Raw genomic sequence first — 23,874 nt, 5'->3', positions numbered from 1 at the left:
CCTCAGCAAATGACTGGATCAAAACACTATGGTACGTTTACACAATGGAATTCTACGCAGCAGAGAGAAAGAGGGAGTTTATACCTTTTGCGAATTCATGGATGGAACTGGAGAGCATTATGCTAAGTGAAATAAGCCAGGTGGGAGGGACAAATAACACATGATCTCACCTTTAACTGGAACATAATCAACAGAAGAAAAAAGCAAACAAAATATAACCAGAGACATTGAAGTTAAGAACAATCTAACAATAGCCAGAGGGGAGTGGGGAGGACATAGTGGGGAGAGGGGTTTACAGGAGCTACTATAAAGGACACATGGACAAAATCAAGGGGGAGGGAGGAGGTGGGGGAGGGAGGTGGGTTTGGCTAGGGTGGGGTGGAGGGATGGGGAGAAAATGCAGACAACTGTAATTGAATAACAGTTTTTTTTTAAAAAAAGCTAGAGAATAAATCTTGCCTTCTGATTATAAAAAAGGTTTGTTACCAGAAACAAACAAACAAAAAAGAATGATAGCTAATTCTTTACTTTCATCTTATACATTTTAGAAAAAGATTGCTAACTGTGTTTCCATACTAAATATTTCCATAAGCTTACATATTTTTTAAAAACCTGTTTTATTTATCATCAAGCTTTAAACTTGTCACATGGTGTAGTGGAAGTTTACTACAGCACATTTTGATTATACATATTTAGACATTGCTTTTTAAAGAGGTTTAAAGGAATCTGAAAAAACTAAAGCAAATGCTAAAAATCCTTTAGGCAGGAAGTATCAGAGGAGTGAAAGCTGGTTTTCATTGTTCAAATAATTATTCTACAATGCTTTAACATTTCACATGTTATGACTGATGAAAAAGTACAAGGCAGTACAACCTATTTAGTAAATCCAGATTTTTGTAGAACAGTAATGAAAAACAAAATCTTTATTATAATATGTGTTTCAATCCAATCATAAATTAGTAAACTCTCTCCAATAAGATTTGTAGGAAACATACCTAGTTTCCTCATATATTTATTTTAGCAACAGCATGCTTATAAAAAATAAATTGTATACCTTAGTTTACCTGTAAATGTTTTTACTTTTTTGTCTTTTAAAATTTCTCTTGCAGAAAGTCTTTCTTGTTGAAATTATTTCAGTTTTTACAATATTCAGCATTTTAAACTAAATATTAATTGAATAGCATATGCTAAATATGTTTGCATCAATGTTTATCTAAATTTTATCTTGCTCTCTCTTGTTGCGTAAGGAATGAAAGTAATTTTTCCAACAAAGTAGTTCTTTAAATTTAGAAATCACCCTTAACTGGAACATAATCAATAGAAGAAAAAAGAAAACAAAATACAATCAGAGACATTGAGGTTGGGAACAGTCTAGCAGTGGCCAGGAGGGAGTGGGGTGGGGACAGTGGGAAGAGGGGATTGCAGGAACTATTATAAAGGACACATGGACAAAATCGGGGGGGATGGTGGAGGTGGGGGAGGGAGGTGGGTTCAGCTGGGGTGGGGTGGAGGGATGGGGAGAAAAGGCATACAACTGTAATGGAATAACAATAAAAATTAAAAAAAAAAGAAATCACTATGTATACTTTCATGTATCGTTTTACTGTCCCTTGAAAATAATCTTTTAGCTCTCATAAGCTACCATTATCCTGCCAAAGTAAAGTATTTAATTAATGTTATATGTAAAGATAGCATTTCTATAAACTTTTCTTGTTCCCTTTTCTCTATCAGTTCCCTGTACACATTTGTAATACAAGATAATGAAGTTAGAAATGTATACCTTTATAATCTTACATTATCAATAAAATAATTCTCCTTTCAACAGATTTTCATTGAACATCCTCTATGTGCAGGTCTACTCTGTGCAGTGGGAGAAATATAAGTTGGAATTTTATGAACATTATAAAAGACAATTAAATGCACTTAAATTATTAGTAAATTGTTTTTTTAAGTCTGTCCTATAGTTAATTGATCTTCTGAATTGATACGCCAATTGGGTAATATGTTTGTGTCCTTCTTTCCCTTTTAGTGGTGTTGATTATCAATATGCACATAGTAATACTCTTTTTTACTTTTAGTCCATAAAGCTTTCCTATAAACACACAGTGTGTGCCCAGCTCTATATTTAGCTTAATGTGACATTTTAAAGGATTCAAAGAGATTAATAAGACATGCAAGTTCATCAGAAGTAGAGATCAGTGGATGATTAGGTTATTATAGAGAGTGTAGATTACCAGTTGTGAGGGCCAACAAGATTGCTTTCCATAGGAATACTTTTAAAAAAGTAGTGAATTGTGAATATTACATGGGGAAAGATAAACAAATTGGTAAAATAATATCGCTAATAAAAGCATATTCTAGATTTGGTGATTATGGAGACACTGCTCTGTTAACTGTACTCGTTATCAGGACAATAAGCACAAACTGAACTTCTAATGAGTACAAGGACCTCAATACCATATTAGGAGGTTTATTTTATTTTGAGGGGCAATTGGAAGCCACACATGGTTCCTTAGACTGGGAAACATGAAACAACACAGGATTTGATAAGACTTTTCCCTCTGAGAGCATCACAAGAGTTTAGAAATAAGATTATCATCAATTAACAGTTTTTTTTCCAGTCCTTTGCTGAGAGGCAGTAATGGCATGAACTGAGACCTTGTAACAAGAGAGCAAAGGAAAATTCCAAGAAATAGTATGATGAATAGGACATGGTAATTACTCAAACACAAGGGAAAGAGAATACAGATACAAAGAAGACTTAAAAATAAATAGAGATTGTTCTGTAACAAAACAAAGAGTGACTAAATATCTATCTAATCACAGTGTTTATAAAAAGCCACATTGCAGAGTTCATTACACAAACAAAAAATATGATTCTCCATATACAAAAGAGATTCAAATTCTAAACAGCATCGTCCATTTTGCATAATATTTTAGTGAAGCAGAAGAAAAAAATACTTTTCCTCAGTACTTTTTCTGCTCTGTTACTTTTTGCGAACAATAGTCAGTAGACTGAGCAGTTATCTGTACTTAGAGAAAAATTACAGATGAGTAAGTGTCAGCGGGGGGAAACATAACTAACATGTGATGGTTTCAAGGGGTCACCTTTGGTTCCAGGGATGCTTGAGTGTTTCTTCAGTGACTTGGAAAATAGAATAGAGAATAGGCTCATCAAATTTGTAGATGAGTTCAATCTTCTGAAGAGAATAAAGACAGAGCTACTCATGAAGGGAAGATTCAGTATTGAAAATGAACTTGGAAAATTGGAAAAAGCAATGAGAAATGAACTGAACAGAGTTCAAATGGGTCAAATTTAAGGTAGTGCAGCAGAAGGCAGAAACTCAGCCTCAAATAAAAATGGGAGGAAGGGCGATTTGCAGCATTATTGGAAATACCCTCTACAGCATTATCATGCTGAAAACGGTGAGGAATGGTGCCTGCGCATCAGCAAGGACACAGGGGAACGACACTCACCACATTCTAGTACTTCTTGTGACTTTAAAATAGGGGCCCAAAAATACTCATTCAAGACTTTTATTTAGCACATCAGCAATTGTTAGATATCTACTAGATGAAATTCTTTGTTTTGTTTTAGTGCTTCATACAAATAAAATACTGGGAAATAAACCTAAATTAAAGAATTAGGATCAGCCTTGGCAGATATAGCTCAGTGGATTGAGTGCGGGCCTGTGAACCAAAGAGTTGCCAGTTTGATTCCCAGTCAAGGCACATGCCTGGGTTGCGGGCCGTGCCCCCTGTTGAGGACATGTGAGGGGCAACCACACATTAATATTTCTCTCTCTTTCTCCTTCCCTTCCCTTCTCTCTAAAAAATAAATTAGAATTAGGATCAAACAATTTAGAAAAGAATATAAAAAATAATTACAAACACAACTACAGTTAAAAAATACTTTGTTCTTGAATATAAAAAATGTTCTCAATTGCATTATTTCCAATATTAAGTCATTGCCAACTATGCATGGCACTATGACAGGCATTCAGAGTCAGTGGTAACTGAAAGGGAATCGCCGACCTCAGGGGCCCCTAGACTAGGGCAGGGGTCTCTAAAGGCCCAGATACTAAATATCATAGGCTTTGCCAACCAACTCAGCTCTGCTGTTGTAGAGCAGAAGCAGCCCTAGACAACATATAAACAAACAGGTATGGCTGGGTTCCCATAAAGGTTTATTTACAAAATCACTCAGGGAGCCAAATTTGATCCACTGGCCATAGTTTTTCAACCCTTGTGTTAGTGGATCAGATAATTGTTACGCAAGTTGTTACACATGACATAAATACAAATAGACCAGGTGTCACGTGAAAGAACACCCAGAGTTGATCAAAAAGATGACTTTAGGACGATTGTTTGGGAGGGTTTCACTGAGAAAGTGACATTTCAGATAAGATCTGAAGAATCATTCCTGGTTGGCAATTCTGCACATAGGGAAATTGAGTGCAGTGACTCTGGGGTGGAAGAGGGTGGAAAATGCTTGAGTGTGCCAGAGAGTCTATTGTGCAACAGGTACCAGAGAGTCTACTGTGTACTGAGCCTGTTCTAAGAGAGGGAAGTGAGATAGTAAAGGAGTAAAAGTTGCTGCTGTTCAGACTATTATATTCTAATGGACAGATTATGTATATATATATATGTATATATACACACATATATGCACATAGGTGAATCAGAGAACTACAGATAGTGGAAAATACAATGAAGAAAATAAAACAAGTTGATGCGGTAGCAGGATTTAGAGGGAAGGTCATTAAGTATATGGCATTTTATCTGAACGTAAGGAATTGCCCTTGGAAGCACTGGGAGAAAAAGTTCCAACCCAAGGAAAGAGCAAACGCCAAGTCTCAGAAGTGGATATGTTGTCATGAGTAGAGCAGGAAAGATAACTGAAGTGGCCAGAGCATCTCATGGATAATGGTGACATTTACTGTGACAGACAAGACCGAGAGAGAAGCAGAAGCAGGAGGAAATGTCATAGTTCTGTTTTGGTTGTGTTAAGTTCGGTATGTTCCTTAGGCATCTGAGCCAAGATGGAGTTGCCTACAAGTCTGTGGCTCAGACCTAAGGAAAAGGCTGGAGCTGAAAGGAGAGGTTTGGGAAAGAGTCATTAATACATAGAAAGCCAGTGTGCTTGGGTATAGGAGACAAGGGGGAATTTTGAGGAAAAAATGAAAAAGGTAGGAAGGTGACATGAAGCAGGAACTTGAAAGCTATGTTTAGCAGGTTTTATTATTCTAAATGTAGTAAGAAAACCATTACATTTTTAAGCAGGAGAGGAGCATGATTCAGTTTATAGTTGAGCCTTGTTACTTACGGATTCCTAATTATTTGTAAATTTTCTATCACCAATTTGCCTGCACACTTGGGGTCATATGTTTGTGACCCCAAGTCAATATCATAGTGCTTTCGTGGACACAGGCAGACATGTAGAAAGTAGGGACAAAACCGAGCCTCTTGACATGCACGTCCCAAGCCGAAGGGGAAGAGGTGTTGCTTTACCTTCTAGTCTGAACTCTGATACTGTAAATATGTATCCTTTTTGTGGTCTATTTATCACCAGCTATTTTATACTTTTGTACTTTCTGTTGCTGATTTTGCTGTTTGAAGAGTCCCAGGCAAAGTGCTGAAGTCCTTCCTGTCTGGTGTTCCTAACTCAAAAAGGCTGTGTTGTGCCTTATGGGGAAAATACCTGTGTTAGATAAGCTGTGTGCATGCACAGGTTACACTGTTGTTGGCTGTGATTTCAATGTTAATTAGTCAATTATATATATATATATATAATTGATACATATATCTATATATATTGATATATATATATATAATATATATATATAATTATTATACAAGATGCCTTTAACAGGAAAAACACCTAAACAAGATTGTATGTTGATCAGTTGATGACACTGTGTGATCAAAGGTTTATAGGAACCTAACCCTGTATTTCTCCTAGGAGAAATTAAACCTATTCATTAATTCATAGGTTCAGTATTCATTAATTCAGTACTTGCACTGGCTTTATAGAACATAACTACTGTGAACAACAAGAATAGACTGTATGACTCAAAAAGGCTACATTGAATTATACTATGAGACAGTTGAGTTTATTGTAAGGAAGTTTTTTCTATAGTCATATAAAACATTGGCAGGACTTCTTTAGGAACAAAAAAGTAATTCATTTTTCAAATCATATATACATAACAACTAGTAATTGAGACACTTTAGCCTTCAGATTATATACAGCAGTTGGTTTATTTTATTTGTCATTAGATTAAATATAAAGTGAAGTTTCCTTTGGCTTTTTCTACCCTAGCCTTGAAATCAACAATACAATCATGTGCACATGTGAGACTACAGCCAAGTGTTTAGCGCATGACAAATAATCCGTGTTTCAGTAGGTGCTAGCCTCTGCTGCTGTTGTTGCTGCTGCTGTTCCAAGTGCCCTCAGTAGAAATGCCCTATTTTGATGCTGAGATGACACTCTGAAGGGTCATAGGTGGCAACATTAAGCGGATTCACCAGTTCCCTAAAGGTAGGTGTGACTCACCACAGTCTCTGATTATGCCTGCCATTCTAGCCTGCATCCCCTTCTATTGGTGGCCCCTGGTTGGTACAATACATTATATGGGCTCATACTACCTAGAGATATTTTGTAAACAAAAATACAGAATATGGATTTAGGAGCAGCTGCCACTTAACTTGGGAATCAGAGTTAGGCAAAAGCAGAGAAATTGAGGAGTGTTCAGGCCCGTGTCTTCTAAGTAAGGAACCAAGGAGTGATGTCTTATAAGAAGGTCAAAGAGTGATTTTTGGAGCTGCATGTTAGGGACAGCTGGAAGTTATGAGAGATGTTAGAGTAGGATGTGGCTAAAGGCCTGGTTTATGGTGGCACAATGAGGCGAACCAGGTGACAGGAAGGTCACATAAAACCAGGTTTAGAGCAAGTCAGCAAATTAGAAAATAAAAAAAGCAAATCTTTTAAAAATGTGAGAAAATGTATAATCATAAGGGTACAATGAAAACACAAGGGATTAAGTAAATGCAAGCATAAAATATCAGTTTTGTTCATAACTTTCTCTATTTCTTTCATTCTCTCCCTGTCCTGTTGCCTCCTGCTTTTCCTTCATGAATGCCAATATTTCAGGAATCTATTCTTCAGAATCTGAGCTCGTAGTTATTAATTTTATCCTTCATTCCGTTTACTTCCTGCTTCCCTCTTTATCGCTTTCTTTGTTTCAACTGGCTAAAATAAAATATTGTTTTTATGTTTATACTTTACATTTCTTCCAGTTTGTGAGTTGTTTTCTTCTTTAAAGAAAGAAAGGTTGCTAGAAGTTTTATTTTGTTCTGAGTGGAAGACTTGGTCTGTGTGCGATAGCGCTGCTGTTCACCTCTCCTTCTGCATCTAAGGTCACCCAGACCCTTCTCTTGGAGCCTCCCTGTAGCCAGATTTTCCTGGTTTCAAGAGTTGTCTGTTTATAATTCTCTTCTCTTTGAAGACCTTCCCCTAGTCTTTGTTACTTCTAGTCATTACTCATTTCTCAGCTTAAACCTCACTTCCTCAGATAGGTCTTCTCTGACTAAGCCAATCAAAATTTTTTACTGATGTGTATTATGTAGCAGCCCTTGTCCTGGGTAATGGACTATAGTAGTGAGTGAAAGAGATAAAAACTTCAACCTTCACAGAGTTTACAATTAATGTATTTTTCTGTGTATAATGTGTACCTTTTTTGCCCAAATTTTTGAGGGAAAAATAAGGGTGCACATTATATATGGGTAGTGCCTGAAATACCTTGTATCTGTTCTTGTGTTTTGTAATTATTTGTTACATAAAATTTCTTGTACCATAACATGTTCAAAAATAAATGCTAAATTTCCTTTATATTATGAAGAACAAGTATCTAAATATAAATAAATAAAATTTGAATTAAAATATTAAAATAAAAGATTCTTTTCCTTAAAGTTTGGGCCAAAAACATGGGTGCGCATTATACACGGCAAAATACGGTACATGGGAATATGAAAGCTGAAATACAAAGTAAACCCATGTTTGGTTAGATGATCAGAGCCATGGGAGAGAATAACAAAGAGAAGAAGGATAAGGGGGCACAGATAGGTTTGGGCTTGCGGGAGGTTGCAAGTTTAAAAATGTTGTTCAGGGAAGACCTCTCTAGGAAAATAGTATTCGAGAAAAGACCAAAGGAAAGTGAAGGAATGAGCCATGGAAATCTGGGGTATAACAGGCTGAGGAAGTGTTAATTCTAAAAGCCCCAAGGAAGAAACAGTAGGAAAATTCAAGCTGTGCAAGGGCAATTGTAGATGAGGTCAGAGAGGCAACTAAGTAACATTTCAAACCATTCTACTGTGGCAGCTGGGTTAGAACTGTCCTGAAGAGGAGCAAGGATGCTATCTAAAGGGGTACCTCTTACACTCCTCTTCTCTTCAGCTCTTTTCATCTTTCAGGGCATCCTCTCCTTCCTCCTTCAAAAGTGCTTGTTAAAATGCATGATTATGCATGCAATTTTACATTAATTTATTTGGCATTGTCTTTCATCCTTTGGAATATAGGCTCCCTAAGGGCCAGGGCAGTCTCTTTTATTCACTAGTGACATTGTTAACAATTTTTTTTTTCCTTTGGTCAACTGGTATTGAGCCCAGTTGAGTGCCTGGACCCATAGTAAGTATTTAATAAATAATTGCTGTTGAAAAGGTTAAACAACCCTATCATGCATTATCTCCACTGTAGAAATCAGTTATTTTTGTCTTTGGGGAGTTAAATAACTTGCCCAAGTAAAATTGGATAGTAGGAATTATATCAAAATGTTTTTCTTGTCTTTTTTTTAAAATTCCAATGGCAAATGCTTTTAATCAATGCATTATTAACTACATTTTTTATACATTTCTCTAACAACATGAATCAATATTTATTTTTTAAATTGTCACAAAACATATTCAAATTCAAGCAACTCCTTTTGATTTTCTATTTTAATGGGAAAGATTGATATTGTATATACTAGTTTAACATTGCATTTCCCAATATTATCCAGAGTGTTACTCTATTACATGGTGCAATATATATATGAATGAAAAACAATCTTCCCTCTTCCTTTAAGAACGATGGAATCACTTTTAAAAAACAATCGTGGTTTTTGTTTATGGCAGCATGCACATCCCCAGGGACTGTAATCTTTGCCGTACATCTTAGACTCAGGGAGCAATAAATAGAATCGCATTTCTAGGAGGTTACCTAATATTGTAAAAGGCTTTTGCTAAATCTCAAGTGATCTTCAGTAACATTTTACTGCCCTGTTGCTATAGCTTTCTGCATGTAAGTGTATACAAGCTATCTGAAAGTCTTCAAGAGTAAACTTCACTGGCAATACATCCTTAGTTCATCTGTCCCCTAAGAGAAAATAATGTATTTTGCCAATGCTCCTCAAAATCCTAAACTAGACTTCATATTCTGTATTATGAAATGAAAAATTATTGCAAAGTAGGCTAAATTAATGTAAGTTTTTAAAAGTTACTTTATTTTTTAAAGATTTTATTTATTTATTTTTAGAGAGAGGGGAAGGGAGAGAGAAAGAGAGGGGGAGAAACATTGATGTGAGAGAGAAGCATCCATTTGTTGCTTCTTGCAAGTGCTCTGATGGGGACTAAACCTGCAACCCAGGCACGTGCCCTAACTGGGAATCAACCAGGGACATTTTGGTCTGTGGGACAACACCCAAGCAACTGAGCCACACTGGTCAGGGGGAAAGTTACTTTTAAATATAAGCCTTTCAATGATGCATTTACCCATTTATAATAAGCCAAACATCAATTAAACATTTTCTTTTTAAATGGTAAAATGGGTAGGAAATGTGATATTAAGAATTTCAGGACACACTCCTAGAATCTGAAAACTCATAAAAATGATATAACCTGATCTAGACTGTTCATGTGTTTCTACTTTTGAAACAGGTGTTTATAAGGAGGAAAATATCAACAGGAATGGCGGAAAGCAACACTTTCTAGTAACATTAAAAATTTCTTGTTCATAATCTCGAAAATACAAGCACAAGCCCAGCTGACCTGTAATTGAGAAATTATGCTGGGTGATATCTTCTGTTTCGTGAGCAGTGAAATAGCTCAGTTTTATCATGCCCTTCCCTTAATAATCAGTCACAAGTTCCAGGGGAATATGTGGTGTTGAAGGGTTGTTTATAATTTCTTCTCTAATTTTGTTTCCTGCTTGGGAACATATCAGACATTTTACATTTGACCCAGATAGTGTAAGTTTTTCTCTAGCAAATCTTATTTTCTCCTTATAGCACAAGGAATCTCTATAATGCACCACTAATCAATTCTAAAATTTCAATCATCCTCTGAATAATTAAACTAACCTTTTCATTACATGATGATACATCCAGACAGCTAATTGTATTTTAAATGAAATTTATATTTTCTGTAAGAACTGTAAAGTTTATTTTAAAGTTTATGAGGTTTCAGAATTCTGGAGTTTATCTACTTTCCCTGTCAGAAAAGCAGAACAAGTGAAGTAGGAAGTAGCAATGCACCTAGAAGGATATTGTTAAGAGAACATTTTTGAGACATAGTTGTAGCCTTAAAATCTCTCTCCTCGTTGCCTATAAGGTTTCCCCCATTTAAATGTTGCCTCAGTGTTGCGGACGCATCGGCGTTTTCATAGCTTCTGATACCCGGGACGTGGTATCTGCTTCTGTCACAGTCCTATTTGTTTGTTCTCCATGTCTTGCCACTGAGAAAGAAACCTATTTTATGAGAAGTATTTCTTCTACCCTTGGGAGCCCCCGAGAAAGAAGCAAAAGGTTGAGATGGCCGTAGCGTATTGTTTATGGCGGTATCCAACAAGCAAGATTTTGCATGTCTACATACGCTGCAAGTCTCTTTTTCATTCAGCCCTTGGGACCCCAGTCCAACAATGCTGCCAAAATCTACTCTTCGAAGTTCAGTGATAACAGAGTCTGAGGACAGAACACTTTCCAAAGTGTTCAACCAATAGGCGGCTACATTTTCCTTCATATTTTATCCATTTGTAAATTTAAATATTTGGTATAGAATTTGTAGCTCTATTGTATGATTAAGACTGGTAAGTAAATGCCTATTTATTTTTCACAACAATATTAAATTATGTGTTTATGATACTTTACTATGTTGGGTACTTTTTCTTTGTTTGCAGTGCATTTAAATACGCAAGACATCTATTCTTCTGTTTAGGTGTTTGAACTTTTTTAAACACAGGTATACTTTTTGGGGCGGTAAGTTGAATGCTTCTTACACACAGTGAAATATGAAATGTCCAAACATACTATAATCTCCCATCTGAACTGTTGCTTTCTCTGGATCTGTTTCAGGGGGTTTTGGCCCAAGCACAGAGAGGTGTCCGCTGATTTTACAAGCCAAGACTGACATATGTGTTTTTCAGAACTCTAGAGCGGAGTAAGGAAAGTTGTTCATACTCAAGTGAAAGCAATGCTCAGGGGAACAGCAAGTGTGTTCACTAAATCCGTATTACACCTGATATTCTAGGGCCAAGGTTTTGCTTTGTGTTTTTGTAGATCAGCATATTCATTATTACTGCAAGTAAATCAGATATTTGTTTTTGTATCTTAAATGACTGTGAACATATAAGCAGCCTAGGTCAATGTAGCCACCATTAAAAAGAAACAATGTACAAGCTTTTTTGTTTTGTTTCTTTGTTTTCTCTTTTCACTGCCATGTAATCAAAAAGAAGTGGCAGGAAAACACCTATAAGTGGTTTTGTGGCATTTCCCCCCATAATATTCTTAATTTACCTCTGGGATAGAAGTTTTTTTCCAGACTTGTCATTTCTTATTAAAAGCATAAGGAAACTAGAGACAAAGATTTTTCTTATGTTTATAACACATATAACTTCTCAGCTCAACTTTAGTGGTAAATAAAAATTTTAAATTCAAATATGGTATAACTTCATTATAAGTTTATCAGAAGTGATTTACACAACTATTCACATAGTTCAAATAATATGGTTTTTAAACAGATCCACATGTGTAGACTGAGTAATGGCAAATTCCGTATTCTTTGTCTCACTAGCAGTTATAGCCCTAAAAAGGTTATCTAGGCATTCTCTACTAACATCAGCATTCACTTCTGAAAAGCAGAAGTTTTGTGTGAAAATAATTGCTGAAAGCCCATTTCCTCTTATTTGAAAGGTAGAAATTATGTTGTATTGCACATCCATCTCAAGTCAACCAATTGTCTAAAATGACTATACATAATAACAAACTCTCATGCTAAGATACTATACATTTTAAAACATTAGTTTCTGATTAACAAAATAATAATATTATGCTAAGTGAAATAAGCCAAGCTGTGAGGGACAAATACCGTATGATCTCACCTTTAACTGGAACATAATCAACAGAAGAAAAAAGCAAACAAAATATAACCAGAGACTTTGAACTTAAGAACAATCTAACAATAGCCAGAGGAGAAGGGGGAAGGGATAGTGGGGAGAAGGGTTTTCAGGAACTACTATAAAGGACACATGGACAAAACCAAGGGGGAGGGTGGAAGCAGGGGAGGGATGTGGGTTTGGCTGGGGTGGGGTAGAGAGGTAGGGAGGAAATGCAGACAACTGTAATTGAACAACAATAAAATAATTTAAAAATTGAAAAAAAAATAAAACATTAAAACATAAGAAGTAAATGCAGTACACTGAACTCTTTCTACACCTTATAATGAGCATTCATTTATGATGCATGTCAAATGCATCATATAAATAATAAATATCTATTTAAAAATTCAGACAATGATACACAATTAAAAAACAACTATGTGATTGTTCTGGTTATCCCCTATACCCAAACAAGTGCCTTAAGACCATGATATTATTATCATAAACAATCACATTAGTTTACTGGGCTTAGTTGGGTAGTTCTAGCTTCAGGTTTCTCATTCGATTGCAGTTAGATGGCAGCTATCATTGTAATTATCCTAAGGTGCAGCTGGACAGGACTTCCAAGATGTTCATGCATGTAGCTGGCAGCTGATGCTGGCTACTGGCCAGGAGATGGATGGAAGTGTCTTCCGGAACACCTACTCCTGATCTCTCTGTGGAGTTCTCATGGCATAGCGGCTTACTATAAACATGAAACCTTGCAAGAGCAAGCATTGTAAGAGGTCCAAGCAGCAGCTGTAAAGCTTCTTATAATTTAGTCTCAGAAATCCCCAAACATTATTTCTGTTGTATTGTTTTACTTACAAGTGAATCACTAAGACCAGTTCAAATTGAAGGAGAGGGGGATTAGATTTCACCTCTTGGTATCAGGTGCACTTTGGACATGCAGAAAGGGATGTAATTGATACTGAACATATTTCATATTACCTATCACAGAAGTTGACAAACTACAATTTTGACATAAAAACCCATCTTGCCACCTGAGTTTTTAAATAAAGATTTATTTTAACACTGCTTCACCCATTAATTTAAATGTTGCCAATGATGCTTTTGGTGCTTTTCAAAAGCAGAGTTAAAATAATTAGGACAGAGAATATTCTTATTATCCAAGGTACTTACTGTCACACAAAGGTTGCTGACTCCTTCTTCCACAGCAATTTCCTGGAATTAACTGTTCCTTGTGTAGGTGAAGGCCTGAAACTTGCAAACAAGTTCAGAAATAAGGTAGAAAAGGGATGGAGCAGTGACTGTAACTGGGTTTTGAGGATGATGATTCATCAGGTGAAAAAGGGACAATTTTAGATAATCTATTAAAGGATCTAACTCAGATTTTCTATTAGTTTCATGCTAACATTACTGAACACTTTTTGAAATATTTTTAGGGGATTTAGCAGTTGCTTTTGAATTTTAAAATCAAGGCAAAATGGAGCTTCGCTTACACTCTTTTTGTGTTTGGAGGTCTGTGGATGTTGTTAGAAGAGACAGGAGGCCATCTTCACAGACAGCTAGTCATCATCCATTCAAGGAGGATGCCTGTGGCTGCACGCCCATACTTCTTTCAGTGGATGCCCAGTGATTTCAGGGACTGCTCTTCCAGGTTTTTATCACTGCAGATCTCCTTCGGACTGTGATTGCCATTTGTCTCAGTGAAATTTAAAAGTCCTTGATATATATTTTTTTACCTCCTCAAAGCCAGTTACCATTGCAAATGTGACCATTCCCTCCTTTGGCATCAACTATGTTTTCAAAGCTTGAAATCGGCCACATATTGCAGAATTCGTTTCTTCTACTTGTAAAACAAATCTGTGCCATGACTCCACAATGAACTCAGAAAGTCTTTTTTTATGTAAAAGTTTTTCCAGAGGTCTTTCAGGGAAGCGTCTTTGTTGGCATTCATACCCTAGATTCCAAATTGCACAGGCAAATAATAGGCCACAAACAATGCAATACCCGCCTCTTCCAAATAGGTTTGGTTATAGGAAACGTACTGGAATGTTGTTACCATATTACTACACTGTCAGAATGTCCAGGGACATTGCTGATATTGTGTAAAGTCTTCTTTGCAAAATTTTGTTTGGCTATATTCTCCTTTGCGATGCATATCCATTAGAATTGTATATAATTCACAAAAACCCTCTCATCAACCAGTGTTGATGTTGAAGCTCCGGGCAGCTGGAGATGTTCTTTTGAGCAAATCTTGAGGTCATAGAAGTTCACAGAATAATGACTGCAAAGAGTTTGAACTTAACACCCAGCAATTAAATTATCCTCCCCTGGAGGCTTGGTGATCAGATGTTTTGTTTTTTCTAACTATAATATAAATATAGAGAAAAGCAGGCACTCCAAAACAAAACATTTCTTTACACTGTGCAATTGTACAATTGCTCAGTGGCAAGGCCTCATATATATGTATTTGTAAATGAAACAGGGATTTGGTGTCCACCTCACTGTCAGCTGCAGCTGCTGTTCCTATTGTTTGGATAATTACTGTGACTTGATTATGAAGCACGATTCAGCCTTGTTCCTTGAATAGTTCATCTTTCTCCACCTTCAGCTTCTCCGAAGTGTTTACTTTCTCCTAGGTTAACATGGTATGAAATGAAGCGACCTGATCACCCTCCCTCGATATCCACTTTTCTAGATTTATCCAAAGCGTTTCTAACATAAAGTGGGGTATTTTTGTCCCACTACCCATATTACTACCAAAACGCCTTATGGCTTTCACTTATTTTTTCACTGTTTGCCCTCATGTCGCACAAGTTGATGACTGACCTGCACAGTCTGCACATGAAGTATTTGGTGGCTCTCTGGTGTCAAACAACCTATTTTCATTTTCCCTTCCATTATACATGAAGAAAAAAATTACTTTCCTTACCTCCCACACTCTCCTTCAAACGTTCTCAAACTTTTAAAGACAATTTAGAACATGAAGCGTAAGTATAAGCAGACAGCATTGAACCAAGCTCAGGACACCTGTCTAAGGAGAGAGAACAATGACACAGAGTATGATCCTCGTGGTGCAGGTGACACTTGACAGTCACATCCCTGTGTCAACACTCAAAACACATTTTAAAATACCTGCCTGTGATCTTGCTCATCTAGTTATATTTAGCATATAACATGTAATCTCCCCTCTATATAATTCTGTAAAAATCTTTATTTGAGGGTACACACACACATGTTTTTCTCAATAGACATGAGTAGAAAACTATAATTTAAGGAATTATGATATTGAAAAAGTAGGGATTATTTTATCAAAAATGTGTTAATTGGAGAGAGGATTTACAGAATATGCCTATACAGGGTGAGGCAAATGTAGGTTTATAGTTGTTTGTGTGAAAAATAATACAATAATAAATAATTAAATGGGAATAAATGGTGTTTCACATATTCACAACTGTAAAACTACTTTTGTCCAACCTGTATACAGTTTTCATTAACAGATAAACTATCTTTAAAAAGTAATTCAAATAATAACTTATGGAACTATATTTCAGCTTCTTTATTCACTTTATTAAATATATAGCCACCACTAAAATTATTTTAAAATGACAAATGTGGGCTTTGTTATACATATAATGACAAGCATATACAAACATATACCTATTTATGGCCATAATATTATGGCCAAAGACTGAAAGTCAAGAAAATCAGAGAACTCTTCCTCTTATTATCAATCAAACATTTTAATGGATGCCATGATACGTAAACTAGCTGTCCACCAAATTTCACTTTTTCCATGGTAATAGAATAAAGAGTCCAGGCATATGACTGAACTACCTTATCCAGCCTCCTTGAAGATACATGTGGCCACATTATTAAGTTCATCTAATAGCTCAAAAGTTGGGACTTACAATAAGGACATATTTGCCTTCTCTCTGACTTTCTCCTTAGAATGGCTGGAGGTAGCAGGTGACAAGTTCCTTGAAAAATGCAGAGCCTGAGAATCACTGAATCACTACACAAAAAAGAGCTGCTTTCCATCATTAAAGTCAATTTTGGATTATTATGTGAACAAGAAATAACCTGTTGTGTTTACGTCATTAATAATTTGGTGAAGTGGCTGTTATTATAGTTTAGGCCTATCATATCTGTTAGAGAAATAAGTTAATATATTGAAATATTTGTGCAAAACTTTCAGACTTGAAAATATTTTGGGTTTTTTTTTCATCGAGAAGTTAAGGGTTACACAAATGCAATCATTAAAAAATTAGAAATGTAGAATTTTAATTTAGATATAACCTCCAGTTTTGCTATGGACATGGACAATGGTGTGGGGATGGACTGTGGAATCTGGGGTCAGGCTGGCCGGAAGAGGGCAAAGGGGGAACAACGATAAAAAAAATTTATTTTATGTTTTTATTTTGGCTTCTTCCATGAGAATTTAAACATATGGTACGGTTTGCTAAATTTTCTGTCATTACTTTTTATTTTATGGTATACTTATTTGGTGTGAAGTTCTCTCCCACACAGCAGCTATAAAACTATAAAAAGGGGACCATGTCCCATATGTTTCACACTGGTCCATTCCCCTCGTTATATCCGAGGCACATGGTAGGTTCACAACAGATAACTGTGACGTGGAGTTGACACGAACACTGCAGTAAATATGACTGGCTGGCAACCAGATTCCACTTTTCTATTGGTCTTTTCTACCATGATTCCCTCAGGTATGTACAGTCAGTCTTTGCCTATACAGTGAAAAGATGATCACACTCAGCTCAGGCAAAAAAGTAAAACAGCATAATTTCTATCTTTTTTCTCTTTTACCATAGAAAGGAAGATAATAATATTTTTAAATCCTCACCCAGGTTATGTTTATTTATTTGAGAGAGAGAGAGAATGAGATATCATATGTGTCCCAGCTAGGGACTGAATCAGCAACCTAAGTGTGTGCCCTGACTGGGAATTGAACCCACAATCTTTTCGAGTAGGGGACAAAACTCCAACCAACTGAGCCACCCGGCCAAGGTGATATTAATAAAATTTTAAAAATTTACCATGACACTAACTTATCTTGGAGTCGCTATGAGATAAGATTTTTCTCCCCTTAGTAGTTTAAGCATGAGATTCAAAAGTAGCAATTGTGATTCCCAGCCACCAACGAGCATTGTGTTACAGTAGTATGTCTTATCTGAGGTTTTACCTCCCATGGCTTATTCCCAGGGTCAGCTGTGGTCTGAAAATATTAAATGAAGAATTCCAGAAATAAACAGTGCTCAAGTGACATTATTTTACTTACTAATGCCCTCAAAGCACTAGAGTAGAAATGCTGGCAATTTGGATATGCTAAAGAGAAGCCCTACAATGCTTCCTTAGTGAAAGCATGAACATTCTCTACTTCATAGGGGAAGAAAAAAGTCCTATGCTGGGGTTGCTAATTTCTATGGTAAGAAGTAATCCTTTACACATGAAATTGTAACGCAGGGGAAAAAACTTGTAATCGTTTGGCTGTCACACATCAAACTTCATTACATGTTAAGTGCTTGGTTAAAAAGAAAAAGGCATTGAATTTGTAGGTGGAAGACATGAACAGAAACCCCCCTATAAGGCTTAGTACTACCTATGATTTCAGGCATCCACTAGGGGTCTTAGAATATGTGCCTCACATATAAGAGAAAATAACTGTATTTTAACTTACTTTATAATTGTTCATAATCATAGAATGGAAACAAAGTGTCAACAACATATCAATACAATAATTAAAGTTGTTTTTTCCCAACATAATATTTAAAAAAATAAGCACATTTGAGAATATCATAGTTAAAAATAAATTGCATAGGAATCAAGTAATTTCTATTTAAGTAACAGATTTTATAAATAATATAATAAACAAGCATAGGTGTTGAACAAATATATAATGGAATGATACGTGTATTTGTAAATCCCCCCATAACAGAATCATTCGAAATACTGACATTTCATCAACCACTGAAAGTGTGATCAAAAATATCCAATATTGTTCTTAGTTTTTCTTTGTCGTTTTATTTTTTATAAACTATCTCTCCACTGGTATTAGTAATTATTACCTAGACAGTACTAGACTATATTTATTGTTATGTTTCTATGAGGTTAAATGTGGTTAAATCACTAATTGAATAAACAAACACATTTTCAAAAGTAAACTGAATAATGTGTACTTGTCCTCAAAGTACTGACTTTATTAGTGGTTTACATCTTTTATTCATTTAATTTGTTTTAAGGATACAATTAAAAACATGCTTATATAATCAAACACTGCCTAAGGTATTGTGTAACTATAAATAAAAATAATAATTCTCAGGTGTACTTTTCCTATATCACCACACACTGAATTCAGAATTTCTAAATAATATTAACTTATATAAGCATAGTAGTTTAGAGCAAACTTTCTCTTTTGCTGAGTCCTTTCAAGGTCAGTTTTGGCATGCTATTGTGTCAAACAGCAGAATACATGTAGTGATGTCTTAAAAACAAATCAACATAATTTTTAAAAAACAGACAAAAAAAGAACTAGACATGTTTCAAACCGTCAGATGCCAAGAATTTTTCCCATAATCCATATCCCTCCTTTTCTAAAAAAAAAATATTTAGGAGAAGGGACATTCTTCTTTTTTTTAAGCAGTTTTCAGCACCTGAAGTTGTCCTAGAAATTCTTGTTAAAGTAATTGAAAAAAATCTGTTACATTCTCTAGTACAGTCTTAGATGTTCTTCTGTTCTTGGGTCTCTTTCTTATCCATTTAATTAAATCCAGTGAGGCTACAGTAATGAATGGCTCTCTCTATAGAGAAGTTGGTGTGGAATTTGAGATAATTCCTCATTTACAAGTAGGTGATGCAAAGCAATGACTGTGTTACCAGAGAACCAGGAGCTATGGTATCATTGACACTTACCCTAGGTATACAGCATTCTTATTTCCTGTTTCTCTCAATCAGCCATGAATAATATTGTGCACCTTAACTAATATTCAGTGCATATTGTTTCATTACTATTTAGGTTCTGTTACTATTCAATTTCTACAGCCATATGAAAATATACCACTAGGATGGTCAGCATCATTGTCCTATGTTCAGGCCAATTCACTGCACAGATTCTTTCTTACTTATGGGACAAGGTATTCAGCAATTTCCATTGCCCTCAGGTTTATCCCAACACAACTTGAAATTGTGATTGGGGGTGCATAGAGAGTAGAAGAGATAAGTTTTCACCTTAAATTTACTCACTTAAAAATTCTCTTAAAACACATGGGAGAAAAAAGGAAAAATGTTGATTGAAATGACAATCTCCTTTTTTTCCCCTATAAAAATACATTAAAATTCCTTTAAATTACTTTTGAAGTAGTGCCTTTTGGAATTATTAAATTCCCAGGAGTTAATCATATTTGTCACATATTAACTCTGTAAAAGAAGCATCCATTTTTTAAAGGATCCACAATTAGAGTAGACTTTATATTCTCTGTAGAGATTAAGCTGCAGAAATTCAGTCAGAGTGGTTAGAGGCACTGAAGGGCCACTTTCATACTGGTGGTTGAAAATAAGCCAATCAACCTCTTCTCGAAAGATTGTATATCTTTCATGTTTAATGTGTTTTAATTCTCCAAAGTTATTTTATCCTTTTATAAACATAAAATCTTATGACCTAAGTCTGAGCAAGATTAAGAAAGAAAATCTAGACAGAACTAAATTATTTCAATGTCTTTTAATATATAAAATGTAATTATAGATTTAATTCAGTACAGGCAGCTATTATGATTTTAAAAATTTATCATAATAGATAATCTTACCTTTTTCAACCCTATACACATCTCCCCAAATTGAGTCACACTACGTATATACATGTAACTTGAGAGATCATTTATAGAAGACATTGGCAAAATATGTACCGTGCTTGACCTAGAATTTTCACACCTAAGAATTAACATAAAGGAAATAAATGAGTAAAGTGATTTAGATTCAAAGCAATAGCTGTAGGATGTTATCAGTGTATTATTGATGATAGGAGAAAGTTAACAATAGCCTAAATGTGAATAATGTTTCAATAATCAGTAAAGTATTATTTGATCACTAAAATGATGTTGTACATATTTAGGTACATAGAAAAATGTCCATGCAACATCAAGAAAATAGTATATGGAAAGTACCCACACAGGACTTCTGGCCGAGATGAAGGTGGAAGTAAACATGGCTCGTCTCCTCGCACAATCACAGCAAAAATTGCAACTAAACTACAAAACAAGTAACACCCACAACTGTCAGAAAATTGAACTGTATGGATGTCTGACAACCAAAGAATTAAAGAAGTAACATTCATCCAGATGGGTAGGAGGGGCAAAGATGCAGAGACACAGCAAGGGCAGTCCCATCTCCATGAGTGGTGGCTAAAAATTGAGAGGGATACCTCAGGAGTGAGGGCTCCCAGCCCCATACCAGACCACCCATTTAGGGGCTCCAATGACAGGAAGATAAGTCTTCATAACTACTGGCTGTAAAAACCAGTGGGGGTAGGGATGGCAGAATGAACAGGTATTCTCAGGAGTCTCCTCATAAAGGACCCACAACGGTTTTAGGACTTATGCAGACTCTCTCCCTCTGGGCTGAAGCACCAGGACAGCAGCTGGAAGGTCACCAGTGGCATATGTGGAGAAAGTGAAATGTCTGGCATCAGGGCAAGTGCTGGGGGGACAGTTTCCTCCTGGAGAAAACACTAGAAGCCAGGTAGCAGCATTTTCCCCTTTCTTAACCCCCCACCCCAGAGCCACAGAGCTGTGACACCATATCAGAGACTCCATCAACCTGGTTAACATGGTTGCCTTGACCTGATGATTACCTAAGGCTCTGCCCCATCCAGCTTACTGGTAGGCTTTTCTACAGTAGGCCACACTACAAAAACAAGGAGCCAAAGCGGCTCTACCTAAACACAGAAACAAGCACAGGGAGACTGCAAAAATGAGGAGACAGCAATATGGCCCAAATGAAAGAACAAGTCAAAACTCCAGAAAAAGAATTAAACAAAATGGAGATAAGCAATCTATCAGATGCAGTATTCAGAACACTGGTTATTAGGATTCTCAAGGAACTCATTGGGTACTTCAACAACATAAAAAGACTCAGGCAGAAATGACAGTTACAGTAATTGAAATAAAGAAAAATTTACAGGGAATCAACAGTAGAGTGGATGAAGCCAAGAATCAAATAAATGATTTGTAACATAAGAAGGAAAAAACATTCAATCAGAACGGCAAGAAGAGAAAAAGGATCTGACAAAAAAGAGGATATGCTAAGGAGACTCTGGGACAATTTCAAACATACCAACATTTGGATCATAAGGATGCTGAAAGGAGAAAAGAAAGAGCAAGAAACTGACAACTTATTTGAACAAAATAATGAAAGAAAACTACTTTAATTTGGTGAAGGAAATGGACATATAAGTCCAGGAAGCAGAGTCCCAAACAAGATGGACATAAAGATAAACACTCCAAGCACATCATAATGAAAATGCCAAAGGTTATGCCCTGGCTTCTGTGGCTCAGATGATTGAGCACTGGCCTGAGAATCAAAGGGTTGCTGGTTTGATACCCAGTCAGGGCACATTCCTTGGTTGTGGGCCAGGTCCCCAGTAGGAGGTACACAAGAGGCAACAACACATTGATGTTTCTCTCCCTCTCTTTCTCCCTCCCTTCCCCTCTCTCTAAAAATAAATAAACAAAATCGTTAAAAATAAACAAAAAATTTAAAAAATAAATGCCAAGGTTAAACACAGAGAATCTTGAAAGCAGCAAGAGTAAAGCAGAGAGTCCCCTGCAAAGGATTTTTCAGAAGACTGTCAGCTGATTTCTCAAAAGAAACTTTGCAGACTAGAAGGGACGGGCAAGAGGTATTCACAGAGATGAAAAGCAAGGGCCTACAACCTACATTTCTCTATCCAGCAAAGTTATCATTTAGGATTGAAGGGCAGATAAAGTTCTTCTCAGCCAAGGTAAAGCTAAAGGAGTTTATCATCACCAAAGCTTTATTATTTAAAATGTTCAAGGGGCTTATTTAAGAAAAATAATAAGATCAAAACTATGAACATTAAAATGACAATAAATTACAACAATCAACAATTGAATCTAAAAAACAAACTAAGCCACCAAACATAATAGATATAGGACCATAGATAAGGAGATCATTTGAAGGGTTATCAACTGGGAGGAAGGAGGGAGAGAATGGGGAAAAGATGCAGGGATTAAAAAGTACAAATTGTTAGGTACAGAATAGACAGGGGGACCTTAAGAACAGTATAGGAAATGGAGTCGCCAGAGAACTTATATGTACGACCAGTGGGCATGAGCTAAGGGGGAGGATTGTCAGAGGGAATGAAGGGTACCAGTAGAGGGGGGTAAAGGGGGAAAAATGGGAAAACTGTAATAGCATAATCAATTAAATACATTAAAAAAGAAAATAGTATATGGAGTATAATCTTACTTTTATAATATATATATGAATATAAGAATTTCTTTTTATTTTTTTAAATTTATTGTTGTTAGAGGGAAGAGGAGGGAGAAAGAGAGGAGAAAGAGAGAGAGAGAGAGAGAGAGAGATCCATTTATTGTTCCACTTATTACCGGAGAGTGAACCCACACCCTTTGCATATCAGGGATGATGCTCTAAGCAACTGAAAACAAAATGAGCTACCTAGAAAGTCTAAGAATTTCCAGAAAGACATAAAACTTGTTATTTTCTAAATAAGCAGATGTCTAATACTAGAGATAACACCTCTGTTATAAAGTTAGATGTTGTATATGAGGAGAGACCCAAAAAATAACCATTATCTTCTGGAGGACAGGCCTTTTGTAGTGTAGGATTCCCTCACTAGGTGAGTGTTTTAGAAACCCATCTGTATCAGTGTACCAGCTGGCATTGTTGTGAGAGGCTGCATTCAGCTTCAGTGGTTTTTTTTAAGACTCTTTCAACACATTTGCCCATTTCCTGATGACACACCCGCCCACACTGCACTGAGTGATCAGCAGGTTTTGGCCTTAAACAGCATGATCCCTGTGCCCCACCCTCCTATTCACCCAATTTTGCCCAAAGCATCTTTTGTTTGTTTGTTTGTTTGTTTCCCTGGATAAAAAAAGTCCTCAAAAGTAAATGTTTTGCTCATGTGGAAGAGGTAAAACAAAAAATGGCAGAAACACTAAAAGACTTCAAAATTGACAAGTTCAAAAACAGTTTTGAGTGGTGGGCAAAAACATCTCAATAGGTATATTGTATCAAGTGGAGACTACTTTGAAAGTAGTGTAAGAGTGTAATAAATACTCAATTTTGTATAAGTAAATTCCATTTTTTGAGTCCCTCTTCATACTTCACCCTTTTTCTAGATTCTTTTTTTCTGAAGGAGAAATGCTTGGTAGCTAAATGCAAAGTGCTTTAACTTCTATTGGGTG

General features: G+C 36.0%; 1 long non-coding RNA gene across 1 annotated transcript in view; it reads left to right on the top strand.

The window, feature by feature from the left end:
• Nucleotides 1–6,410: 6,410 nt before the first annotated feature.
• The window catches only part of LOC128781192 (uncharacterized), a 36,890-nt gene continuing 19,426 nt past the window's right edge, over nucleotides 6,411–23,874 (top strand). The window contains exon 1 of the long non-coding RNA XR_008427096.1: nucleotides 6,411–6,541. This is a non-coding gene — a long non-coding RNA (uncharacterized lncRNA). The remainder of the gene's footprint in view (nucleotides 6,542–23,874) is intronic.

The sequence above is a fragment of the Desmodus rotundus genome, chromosome 6 (assembly GCF_022682495.2).
Source record: "Desmodus rotundus isolate HL8 chromosome 6, HLdesRot8A.1, whole genome shotgun sequence".
Lineage (NCBI taxonomy): Eukaryota > Metazoa > Chordata > Mammalia > Chiroptera > Phyllostomidae > Desmodus > Desmodus rotundus.
Note: the sequence above shows the minus strand (reverse complement) of the source record. Positions and strands in the feature narration are given on the sequence as shown.